The 12,874-nt window shown below is 39.3% G+C and overlaps 1 protein-coding gene across 3 annotated transcripts in view; it reads right to left on the bottom strand.

Moving 5' to 3' along the window:
- The window catches only part of LOC115762479 (transient receptor potential cation channel trpm), a 60,563-nt gene that overhangs the window by 44,335 nt on the left and 3,354 nt on the right, over positions 1-12,874 (bottom strand). The window lies entirely within an intron of this gene.

Below are 12,874 nucleotides of genomic sequence, written 5' to 3'. Positions count from 1 at the left end.
CAGTGCAAAGGGGCGAACGGCCATGCCCAGCGATTTACTGAAGCAGCAGCAACAACAACAACAGAAACAACAACAACAACAACCAGACGAGCTCATTTAATTTATGCGTTCATGCGGCAGAGACATTCTCCTCTAATAAGCAACAAAAGGCATCTCGAAATGGAAGAGTGTATGCAACAGCCGGAGCCAAGGCGAGAACTAAGAACACGAAGAAGAACAAGAACAACAACTAGCAAAAGCATCCAGCATGAAGCATGTGGTGTTGCGTGTCAGTGTTAATGGCAGGTGCACAGGCACAAACCGAGGCACAGAACAAGGCACAGACAGAGGCACAGACCGAGGCTCAGGTTCAGGCTCAGGCACAGGTGCGGGTGCAGGTGGGGTTGCAAGTGCGTGTGCAGGTGCAAAAGGCGGCACGCGCCCGCGCTCTGAACTGTGCTCAATTAGTAGACATTGTCGTGTCGTATTTGAAAGGCGTGCGCCAATCCTCCCGCCACGCCTCACAATTTAGAATTCCCGGGCGTCACATGAGTGTCATGCACAAACTTTAAAAACGTTTACCCATGCCCATAAAGGGTATACAACTATTTTCTACATATATTACTAGAAGAAATTACCAGGCGTCGCACGGGTCAATTGAAAAATATTGAAAATGTGCTTGATGCTCAAAATTGTTTGTGTAATTGAAGCTAACATTATAATTACTTTTTTCGCTTCCTGAAGTGCTTGAAGATTTTGTAGGGTATTCAAATTTCGGCAATCTGTTGCACACTACTCAAAGTGTTCCTGGCTCTGGCTCATAATTGCATTTGCCCCGTGGCTGCTGCAAGTTCATTAACAAAATGTTGCAACATGGCCATTAGCCGATGCAAGATGCAACGCCTGAGTTTGTCATCTGGTTGGGCTAGCTGCGATTTAAAGTTAGTACGAGTTCAAATTGTCTTCTGCTCCAATAAGTTGACTGAAATAAGGTTAACTGAGAAAACAGCTGGAAAATGATGTGGAGAAAGTGACACGTACAATTCGCAAAGTTAAGTTAAAGTTGTGAAAGAGAAACAAAGTGTTTGCAAATACCTGGAATACCATTCCCAGCTGTGAGAGTAGTATGACAGGCTATATTATTTCCCATTTATTGTTTTTATAGTCTTATTTATTTATTCGACAACGAATGTCTTCCTCAGTATCTAATACATCAAATTATGAAAATTATCTCCATCTCTTTATCCTATCTACTCTGTATATATCTAGTATACATTTCTTTACTTTAGTTCTTTGTTTTTTCCTATTTATTGTATTGCCTTAAACAATATCGTAAATTAAGATTATTTTTACTATTTTCTCAACTAACACCTTTCTTCTTAGCTATGAAAAGGGGCATAGCTGACCTTCATCCAGAATTGTGTATTCTAATTTGGCTTTAAGCGCTTAATATTCATAATTTAATGTCTCTCCCTCTCTCTCTCTCCCTCTCTCTCTCTCTCTCTCTCTCTCTCTCTCACTCTCTTTCATTCTCTCTCTCACTCTCTATCTCTCCCTCTCTCCCTCTCTCTTTCACTCTCTCTCTCTCTCACTCTCTCTCACTCTCTCTCTCTCCCTCTCTCTCTCTCTCTCTCTCTCTCTTTCTCTGTCTCTCTCTCTCTCTCTCTCTGTCTCTCTCTCTCTCTCCCTAATGTGCTTTATGCTTTCCGTAATCATATCCACAAGCATTTCCCCTTTTGCTTAGCAACAAAGGAAATTCAATCGATTTAAACTAAAAATATCTTGAATTGGATTCGTAAACCCACTCGCTGATTATGTGTACAAGCATATCCCTAGTTCTTGGCAAATTCTAGCAAATGGAATAGGTCCCCTTCACAAATAGCACAAATTGGCTTTAGCAGGCATTAGGGGCACTCTCGCCACATGGTTTATTTTTAGCAAAGTCAACTAAAGTGCTGCGACAAGTGGGATTCTATTCTATTTTTTTTCGCAGCATTTTATGGCTAATTTATGGTGCTTGGTGCACACACATACACACACAATAATAAACTGTTGGGTCGAGCAGAAGGTGTGAAAAACGTATACAATTTACTTTGTGGATTTGTCTTTGTATGTGTGTGTTCCATATCCTGCTATATCCTGCCAAAGCTTTACCCCTCCTTCCACTTGACTGTTGGCTTCAATTTGTTTACTTTATGAGCCAATGGGCCACGTCGTTTGTTTTGCTTTTGCTGATTTCATTATTATTATTATTATTATTATTTTATGGTCATTTTGTGGTGTTTTATAACACTGGCTTTTTGGCTGCCCATAATGCTAATTCACTCGCTCGCTTTCTGTCTCCCTCCCTCTCTCTTGCTCTCTCTCTCTCTCTCTCTTGCTCAGCTGCTTTTACAAACATGCAGCTGGCATAAAAAACAGCAGTGCATACTTTTCGTGCGCACTGTGAACGTGAGAGCAACAACAACAGAAATATAAGCAACAACAACAGAAATAGAAAATAGCGTATTGCGCTCGTAATGCACAGAGATTATGTCTAATGGAGCACTAAAAAGGTGGCTTAATCTCAACCTTATACGGGAAGGAGGAGTAGATCCCTCGGTAAATACTTGCATACATATACAGTAGGTCACGTAAGTGTGCACACACTGTGATAAGCAAGTGAAAGCGGAAAGAACAATGGGAAAAACTTGTTAAAATGTCTCTGTCCGTGTGTTACTAATAATCAGAGTGAAAAGGGAATATATATTGACGGGTCTTTGGTTCTCGAGTTCACTAAGCAACAGTTTTATGTGGGTTTCATCTCTATCTATATAACACAGTTTATCCTGACTGACTGATTGACTAATTGATTGACTGACTGAGTGACTGACTGACTGATTGATGGACTTAATGACTGACTGACTGACTGACTGAATAGCTTAGAAACTGTAGTTACCTTATGTGTCGCGGTTTCGGGGAATTCCACTCGCATGTGTGGAAAAAACGCGAAACTGGCACGTTTATATGAAAGTTGTTTTGTTTACCATTCAAGCGGTTTGAAACTCATTTTCAAAGATCTTTGCGAGAATTGATTTTAAACGTGCCACGTACAAGCTCGGGGTATACCAGCTATTTTCTTATATAGACATAGGTCGAAATTTCCCACTCCCATAACTTGACAAAAACTCAACCGAATTTGGCTGTTTCTTCACAGTTTGGCAACATTATTCTTAGGCAAAAGGGTCAAAATGTTGGCCAGCAACATGCAATAGTTATGAGACAGTCTATTAACTGTGAGCTGGGCTTTATGCGTAGACAGAAAGCAGAGGTTGAAATAAATGCTAGCATAAGATTTCCATTTTTATTGTACAAACTGTTATTATTTATATTGTTCAGAAATAGAGGCAAAGTATTTGTTAGTTAAACACGCTCTGCGCTTGCTTAATTTCTTTTTATAGAGCTGTCTGTCGATCAAAATCAGCTTTTGTGTATTTCTATTGTATTTATAAACACGAACGCTTTAATGGATATTTTTGGTCAAAGCCAACAACATGGCCATAATGGCATATGCAATTAGCCCAACGCTTATCGCAACTAATATACTAACTAAGCAAAATGCTGACGACAATTTGAATGCAGGCAAAAAAGGGTAAAAAAGGATAAAGTAGCCCTCTCTCTGTGCTGATTAGGCGCTCAGCTGGCCAGTAAATGGAATCCTAACAGCATTGTAATGCGTAGATGGCCATGAAATAGGCCCCATAATTGGCGCTACTTTCAACAAGAAATGTCCCTATAAATAGCTAGCACTAGATAAAGGAGCATGTGCAAGGATATGAGCAGGCGACTCTCGAGAGTCTTGACTTGCCTGCATTTGCAGGCATCTTCGACCCTTGACTTGCGTGTGTGCGTGCGTGTGTGTGTGTGTGTGTGTGTGTGTGTGAATGCGTGTGTGTGTGAGACTCCTTTTGTGGAAGCTGCCGAGACGCGACGCTTAACAGCAATCAATCGACGCCTGGCTTCTCAAGGAGCTCGCCCTTAAATAAGCTAATTTATATGCACACATGGTCTGCACACACACACACGTACACGTACACACTCACGTACACACACACTAACACACTTGACAACAGCAAATGGAGGCAAATTGGTTCAGCTGCCAATTGCATAATGCGCGCCGCCCCGCGCAGTCTTCTTGCTGTTGCAAATGGGGCAGCTGACTGTTAATGGCCGCCCCCCGCTCTCCGCGCCCTTGGCCACTTGCTGATAAACGCTGCCACTAAAACCACCGCAAAGTGTCGCCAGGGTTGCCACCCTTGGGCAAACTGTTGCAATGCGTTTGCTGCACTGTTTGCCTCATCTATTATCGCTGCAGATAATGTACGCTTGCTGTTGGTTAAGATTAAATAGCAATCAATGAATGGCTGTGTAATACCCTGTAATCAAATCACAAATAAATCACAAATCTGAGTTTTAATATGCGTAGAAATGAAGCGAAAGTGCTCTACTAATGTATACACTGTCGTACAAATTTTTGAATTTATTTAGAGACTGAACTTGTTTTGTTACACGCCCTTTAGGTCTTTCGCTACAGGGTATATATGACAATTGTCAAGCATTTGAACAGCTAAGCAAATACGCTGCACGTTTTTGTAGCATACTTTCGTGCGCAGCGCAGTAAAAGGCCAGCAACAAGCAGTTAAACTACAACAACAACAACCACAACAACCACAACAAGTGGCAACTTAAAGCAAAGAGTAGAAGAAGCAGAACAGAGAAGCAAACATAAGGTTCAGTAATTTTGCAATCTCAGTTATGGAACTGAAAGAGTTGACTCTGAAAGCCCGCAGGTGAAAGGCGTTAAATTCGCATTCACGCAAAGTCGCGCACAACTAAGTGGGCGTGGGCGTGGGCGTGGGCATGGCTGTGTGTTGTCTATGTGTGTGTGTGTGTGTGTGTGCACAATATGCAAGTTGTTACTGGAAAGCCATAAACAAAACTGAAAGTATTTATAACATGCAAACACGCGGCGCAGTGGGTCGACAGGAGCTGGCCCCTGGCCAAGTCATGGTCATTTGCATGTTACCAACACACACACACGCACGCACAGTTAACGGTATGGGGGGTGTGTGTGTGTTTGTGTGTCGCAGCGCGGACATTAAGAGTCATGCAAGTTAATCACGTGGCATGAAAAGTCACGCATACGTAGCTGACCTCCGGCTGCTGTAGCTCCCCACAGATACGTGCACATATACATTAAAGCACACACACACACTCACACACACACACACACACTCACACACACACTCACACACACACACACACACTCACACACGCATACATTTCAAAAACAGGGGGCGAAAATAACACGCAAATAGAAATGTAATAGAGCGCACGAAACTGCAGCGCACCCAAAAAAATAGACTAGGAAAACTACAAAAAATAAAAAAGAAAAAAAAAACCAAAAAAAAAAAGAAGAAAATCCAAAAAGCAAAACTGAGCTCAAAATTGAGGTTTTCAACTTTTGAAGGTTGTCAAAAACATGAACAAAATAAAAATTCCAACGAAAAAAACTAAAAGAAACAAACAAACTGCACAAACTTGAACATTTTGCCTCAGATACCTAACATTGGATCGAATCTGATATACGCTAAACTAAAAACTGAAGCAGCTGGAACAGGATAAATCCAATTTGGCATACTTGTAGATACTTAAATTAGATTAGAATGAAAACGAAGCATTCTTATTATTCTGATAAATTAGGAAGACCAGCTCAACGAGGCATATTTTGTATATAGATACTTGATTATTCCCCCAAATATGCTCAACTATATTACTGTAATATATACTAATTCCGACAAAATCAGGAAACTGAATGTGGTATATTTCTTATATTTTTATATATTTTATTATTCGCCCAAATATGGTCAACTTTTTGACTTATGTACATAGTATTATTGGCTCTTAAATTCGAGCAAACCAGTGTTTGGGGCTTGTTCTGGCGCCTGTTCATTGGGGCACGTGCATAAATAAACTTTTAAAATTGCATTTGACCCCATTTGGCTGCACTGCCAATGGCAGGTCAAAGGCGAGAACGTGGCTGACGACGTTAGCATAAGATCGTGTTAGCTGCTTTTTTTTCAAGCAAAAAACAAAAACTTAAAAAGTTTTTGTCAGCACGTAACGGGGCTAAAACTTCTTGTGGTGACTTGTTTGGCAGTCGAGGAAAACACAGTGTGTGAGAGCGAGAGAGAGAGAGAGAGGAAGAGTGGGATTTTCACATTTGGCTGACAGTCTGCTTGTGACAAGTGAGTACACAGGCAGCTAATACTTTAAGCCGGGCCGACTGTCATTAAGCCGCTTAAACGGGCTGCACTCTATTAAAAGAGTTGCCAAATCGAAAAACTATGAAAACGCAAAGAAATGCATGTTCATAAATATGATAGGATAGCTAGCACTGAACTTCAACTTACATTGCATGTATATTGTGCGCTATGGCAACGAGAGGGCCCAAACCGACAATAGCCAAGGCAAACGGCACCCAGCGGGGCCGGGCTGAAAACACAAAGAGCCAATTTGACCATTTCTAAAAAGTGGGCGTGCCAGCGAATTAAATACTGCTAGCAGCCCGTTTGCGTGAGCCAGCAATACACAAGGATTTGCAGTCACATTTACAAGCAGCTATTCAACACGGCCAGCCTAGTGCCACGCTCCAAACTGTTTTACAAGCACACTCAAATAGAGAGAGAGAGAGAGAGAGGGAGGGAGAGAGAGGGGAGAGCGGGAGAGAATGAGAAGCACATGCAGAGCGAGATGGAGCATATTACAAAATATGTTTGTGTTTCATTAAAAATTTAAGAGTCTGCCAGCATTCAAATAAAAATGTGCAAAATCAACGCACGTGTCACATTTTTTTCTTTTCTTTTGTTTTCCGTTTTTTGGTCGTTTTTTATACCCTGAACCCATTAAAAATGGGTAAAAAGGGTATATTGTATTTGTGCAAAATCCAAATGCATGTAACAGGCAGAAGGAAGCATCGCCGGCCCATAAAGTATATATATTCTTGATCAGCATCAATAGCCGAGTCGATCTAGCCATGTCCGTCTGTCTGTCTGTCTGTCCGTCCGTCCGTCCGTATGTATGAACGCTAGGATCTCAGAACCTATAAGAGCTAGAGAAATTTTAGATGTAGATGCTCCTAGTTCCCGTGCAGATCGAGTTAGTTTCCGATTATCGATAACTTACTCCGTTTTCAAGCAATCGATACAAATCGATATCGATATCCTGTTTTTTGGGCAATTTTGGTAAATAATAAGAGCTAGAGTCACCAAACTTGACATATAGCTTCTAAAATAGTATATATATGCATTTGATTTTGGAAGAAGAGGGTTCAGGGTATCCCCTAGTCGGGAGCTCCCGACTAGAAACTCTTACTTGTTTTTGTTAATGCATTGCCATACAACGATTAAGCTGTAAACATTTGTGAGCTGTTGTAAAGTCCAAATAGATTAAAAACGTAGACAAAAGTTGCTCAAACTCTTGAATATTGCTAAACAAGTTTATTAGCTCTTTATTGTTGTTTGTGTTTACCGAACAAAAAATCTCTGTTGATATTAACACAACAAATCTATCCATCTAACGCATAATATATGCAAGTCTTGTATATCCGAAGTGCAAATAAATCGATATCTATATTAGTTGGATATCTAATTTGAATTTTTATAAACTTTGAGAATTCGAAATTCGTTTGGCATAAATATTTATTGCACTGGAGAAAATAATATATAGGCAGTAAATCGCACAAGATATATAGAAATATGTACAAATAATATCGTAAACAACAATGTCATGAACATAAAATAAGACACAAATAATTAAAGCAAACAAATTTTGCGCAAATTTTCCAGTTTCGAAAGAAAAAGTCTACAAAAATAATGACATATATGATAGAGGCATATGGACAGTAAATTTGTACAAATAAATCATGTATATCGAACATTTAATTATGATTATTTAATTATTAGCAGCATAAAAAAGTTTGTATAATTTGTTGTTTTTTGTGCCATCTGCTGCGTTATGTAAAGAAATTATTTGCCCATTTTGTATGCATGGCCAGATAATTGCATTCTTTTCTTTTTTTTGTGATATTTCAAGTTGAGTTTCTGGTTTAATGAAGCGTTTTTCTTTTGGGCAGCAAACTGTTGGCATAATGCTTGGCCCCGTTCACTGGCCTTCAAGCGACGTTGTCTAAAGCATTTGCCTACTTTAAAAGCCACTTGGCTGCAGCTCAAAATCGATACAGGCACAGTCAGACAGTTAGACGGACAGACAGACAGAGGAACAGGCAGTAGCAGCTGGCTCGAACTGTGTTGGCTCACAGTTGGAGTCCTTTTCAGTTGGGCCAGCACAAAAACAACATTGCCGCTACGAATTGGGAGTTCTCCCAATAACATGTTAGACTTTAGCGCCGCAAAAAGTCGCAGCTTGTCGCAGGACATTCATGAAGCGAAACGAATGCTCATCAATGTTAGTGGCACTTGCATTTATTGGCTGCGAAAACAGATACTGGCCATGGCCAAGGATATGCCTAGGTTTATTAGCATTTTATTTGCAGTCAGCAGCGCGTATACTTAATATGCAAATAGCGAGCCTCGCATTACGCATACGCACAGTGGCCGCAACGATTCGCCTGACATTGGCCGCACGTGCGACTCTAATTATGATTATATCATGTTTAACTCGCGCACACACACAAACACACTCATATATTTGTAAACGCATCAGATACGTCCGCCTTGTGGGCATTGTTAAACAATTTGTCTTTTTATTGTGGCACGGGATAAATGAACTCTCAGCGCACTGCATTATGAACAACTGTTGTGTATTTTTTGGGCCATTCTTATCGCTGACGTTAACGGTTAGCAGCTGATTGTGAATACACTCACGCCGGCTGTGGGTGTTTATTCATGGCCATACAATTGTGCTCTTAAGCATTTGGCTCGAAAGCGAACTTTGGTTTATGGCTCGCATATGCATATATCACAATTTGCCCACTGTGTTGTCGGCAGAGTGTGTAATAAATTTGATTTATTGCGCATACGCCGTGTTGCGTTGCCCAGACAAAAACTGAACTTCAAGTAGTTTTTACCAAGCACGGTTCGTTTTTGTTCCAGCCTGATTGAAGGAAACAAAAACTTAAATAGAGCTCGAATGAGCTGGACTTGAAGATATCGAGTGTGAAAAGAATATAAAATTGATGCACTTCTTGACAATCCACGGAGAGGTTTCAACTTTTATTTCAGCTCAACTATGATTAATTATTAAACTTATTTTAAATGTCAGACAGCCTGATCAAGAATATATATATGTATATACTTTATAAGCTGTGCATTGTCAACAAACTTTTTGAAACCCTTTCCATTCGAGGGTATTACAAAACCCATTGTGAATTATAGAATATTCAATTAAGCTCAGCAGACTGTGAATTTGCATTATGAAATAAACACATTTTGAGGCATTAAAAACAATTTAAACGCGTCTCATACCTAGACCTAGTTGCCAGCGTTAACAAACTTTAACTAACTATTTTTCTAGTATCTTTGCAGGCATTGTGCAGCGTAAAAGAGAAATGAAAAGTTTTATTCGCTGACGCAATTTGGTGCGATATTCGTGATTGCAGCTGAGAGCAAATATCGCATTATTTCAGTCGAGTTTTCTTTTATCTAAAGCACAAAACTGACTTTAGATGACATTCAGACGCGTGTACCTTGAAAATCTTTTTCTGTGTTTGCCCTGTCAGCCCCCTCCGCAGTCTGTCTGTTTGTGTTTATTGCGCCTTGTTGTCGTCAAATTGTCGTCGTCTTCAGTTTATCAGCTTGCATAGCAATGAGGCGATATAAAAATGTGCGTGTGTGTGCACTGAAAAGCACTCTTGGCCAGAATGCAGTCACTTGTGTGTGCTGCGACTCAACCGCAAAGCTGCAAAGCTTAGTCCACAATCACTTTAGCCCCGAGGACAATAATCACATTGAAAAAAGCTTACTTGATAATGCTGCAAATCAAGAAATACAAATTAAAAATATCCGCAAGGCTTCTAAAAGCTTTAGGTTTATAGGAAATTCAATTAACAAATATTCTCAAAGCTTCTAAAAGCTCTATGATTCTCAAAGCTTTCAAAAGCTTTGGGTTTATAGAGATATTGTATTATTAAATATATATTGAATTAAGTGTGGCGTTAGACTTGATTAAATCTAAGACAGATGTGTGAATATAGAATTATAGCTTTATTTTTGAAAAGCACATTAAGTCTTGGACATAAATTGTACTTAAAAATAATCGTGATGCTTAATTATATGCTTAAACTAGGCGCTAGGCTCTACTAAAATGACGGCAAGAAATTAATTTAAGAACAGTCTGAAAACTTTATATAGAATTTAGTAAAAAGCACGAGATTCATCTCTAAAAAATTACAAGCTTAAAGCTCGACGTAAGCTGAAGGCTTGGCTTACAATAGTTTTTTTTTCTTCTTATTTTTTGTTCGGCGTCAGCTTCAGTCAGTGTCATTGTAGCAGGTTTTTTTGCGGCAGGCGATTTTATTTTTATTTTTAATATGCATTGATTAATATATTAACAAAAAAGCAAAAAACAAAAAAAAAAGGCTGACAATATTCAACATTAAGATCTCATCAATATTTTATAATACTATGTGGGCTGTTATTATTTATACCCATCTGGAGTTTATGCCAACGATATAAACGTGCAGATTTTGTGACAATGACGTGGGCTGGCCACACTTACACACACACACACACACACTTGCACACACACGCACACGCACGTAGACATGTGCAGAACATAAGCTGCAAATGTTTGCTTAACGTGGCTTGGCTTGACTATAAATATGTGAGTGCTTAGGTGAATTTGTAGGTGTGTGTGCGTGTGTGTGTGCGTGTGTGTGTGCGAGTATGTGTGTGTGTTTGTCTTGCGGCTTTTACAGGCAGAATCGTATACTTCAGCTGCTGCTGCTGCTGCTTCTTCTAGTCTATTGCATTAAGTTGATTTCGCGCTTCAATGGACTTTGTTGCCCCCCACAAGTTTGACTTTGGCTTGGTCTGCTTCTTCTTCTTTTTTTTTTTGGCTAAGACTTTCAGGACGCGCACAGGACTCTTGTCACTAAGCCACTTTTACACGCTCAATCAAATATTTGCGCCTTGCGAACAGGAAACTATGCCCGTATGTCTTTTATATATAGAAATATGTCTATCTCTATATTGAGAGAGAGAGAGAAATCAATGGCATGTTAATAAAGCGGGCACTTTGATTAAATGCGACTTTGATGCGCTATTGTTTGTCGCTTAGCATTTACCAAAGCTTGCAACTGGGGAATTTAGAAGGAGACAAAGTCAGTTTATGGAATTTATAATTAACTGCGGGCTGGCAACTTTGGCATGTTACTCCTTTTGTTGCCTTGACGCCCTGCGAGCTTTGTCTTAATTAAAATCTAATTAAGTTGGCAAAACAAAAAATTGTACATTTTCAATTGAATGCAATAATTGACGCCAGCAGACCCTGACGTGAAAAGTCAAAGTTCAAACTAATTTAGTTCTAAAGAAATTTTACGAATTGTTGCCTAAAGCAATTAAAATCCCAAACAAATATTGAAAGAGGCCTACAAAGGGGGATACTACACCTAATTCGACAAGCTTTGAAGCGAAAGTTTCTCTTTGTACTTGATTTATAGCTATTGTATTGCCTGATTTGGTGGCTAGCAATAAGAAATTGTCCAACACAATGCATACAAAAAGGCGCCCAAAGAACTTTCCCATAACAAACGCCCCAAACAAGTAAACCGCTAATTTATGCAAATATCCTTCAAGGACCTTCCAATACAGCCGTCTGCAAAGTTTGACAACAGTAAATCACATACTAGAGTCGTTTATTAGAACATGTTCTTGGCCCAGCTAGAACTTGGCTGTAAAATGTTGTAGTTTGTTTTATCCATAAAATACTTTATTTACATTTGACGACAAAAATGCAGAAGGCAAAATTCGTCCTTTCCCTTAAATGGCTCGCAATAAACTCTTATTGAATTTAATGCCGAAATTCCCCTGGCAATTTTTTGTAACATTCCAAATATGTGCGCTTAATTTAAAGTGACTGATTTCTTTCTGTTGTTGTTTTATTGAAGTACCCTTAAGCTACGCAAAGCAATAGCTGCATGCATTTTTAATAAAACATTTCCTGTCAAATTTCATTTACCTTGAACAACACTCATGCGTTCATATTCAACAAGGAATACAACTCAAAGAATACTCATTCAATCATTTGAATCAATAATGCATTTTTCATTGCTTTGAGTATTTAGCTACTTTCTAGAGAAACCAAATGAATAGTTTATGTTAAGGATAAACATGTGTAAGTAAAGGGATTATGTTATTAAATGCATAAATGCTCCCGTTCTACTCCCGACTAGCGGATACCCTGAACCCTCTTCTTCCAACATCAAATGCATATATATATTCTATTTTAGAAGCTATATGTCAAGTTTGCTGACTCCTGCTCTTATTATTTATCAAAATTGCCCAAAAAACAGGATATCGATATCGATTTGTATCGATTGCTTGAAAACGGAGTAAGTTATCGATTATCGGAAACAAACTCGATCTGCGCGGGAGCTAGGAGCATCTACATCTAAAATTTCAAGTCTCTAACTCTTATACGGACGGACGGACGGACAGCCAGACGGTCATGGTTAGATCGACTCGGCTATTGATGCTGATCAAGAATATATATACTTTATGGGGTCGGAGATGCTTCCTTCTGCCTGTTACATACATTTGGATTTTGCACAAATAGAATATACCCTTATACCCATTTTTAATGGGTTCAGGGTATAATAAATATTTTTTCTGACATT

Source organism: Drosophila novamexicana, unplaced genomic scaffold (assembly GCF_003285875.2).
Source record: "Drosophila novamexicana strain 15010-1031.04,08,12 unplaced genomic scaffold, DnovRS2.1 tig00000564-arrow-pilon, whole genome shotgun sequence".
NCBI lineage: Eukaryota > Metazoa > Arthropoda > Insecta > Diptera > Drosophilidae > Drosophila > Drosophila novamexicana.
The sequence above is the reverse complement of the archived record's forward strand: the minus strand, read 5'-3'. Positions and strand labels throughout refer to the sequence as shown.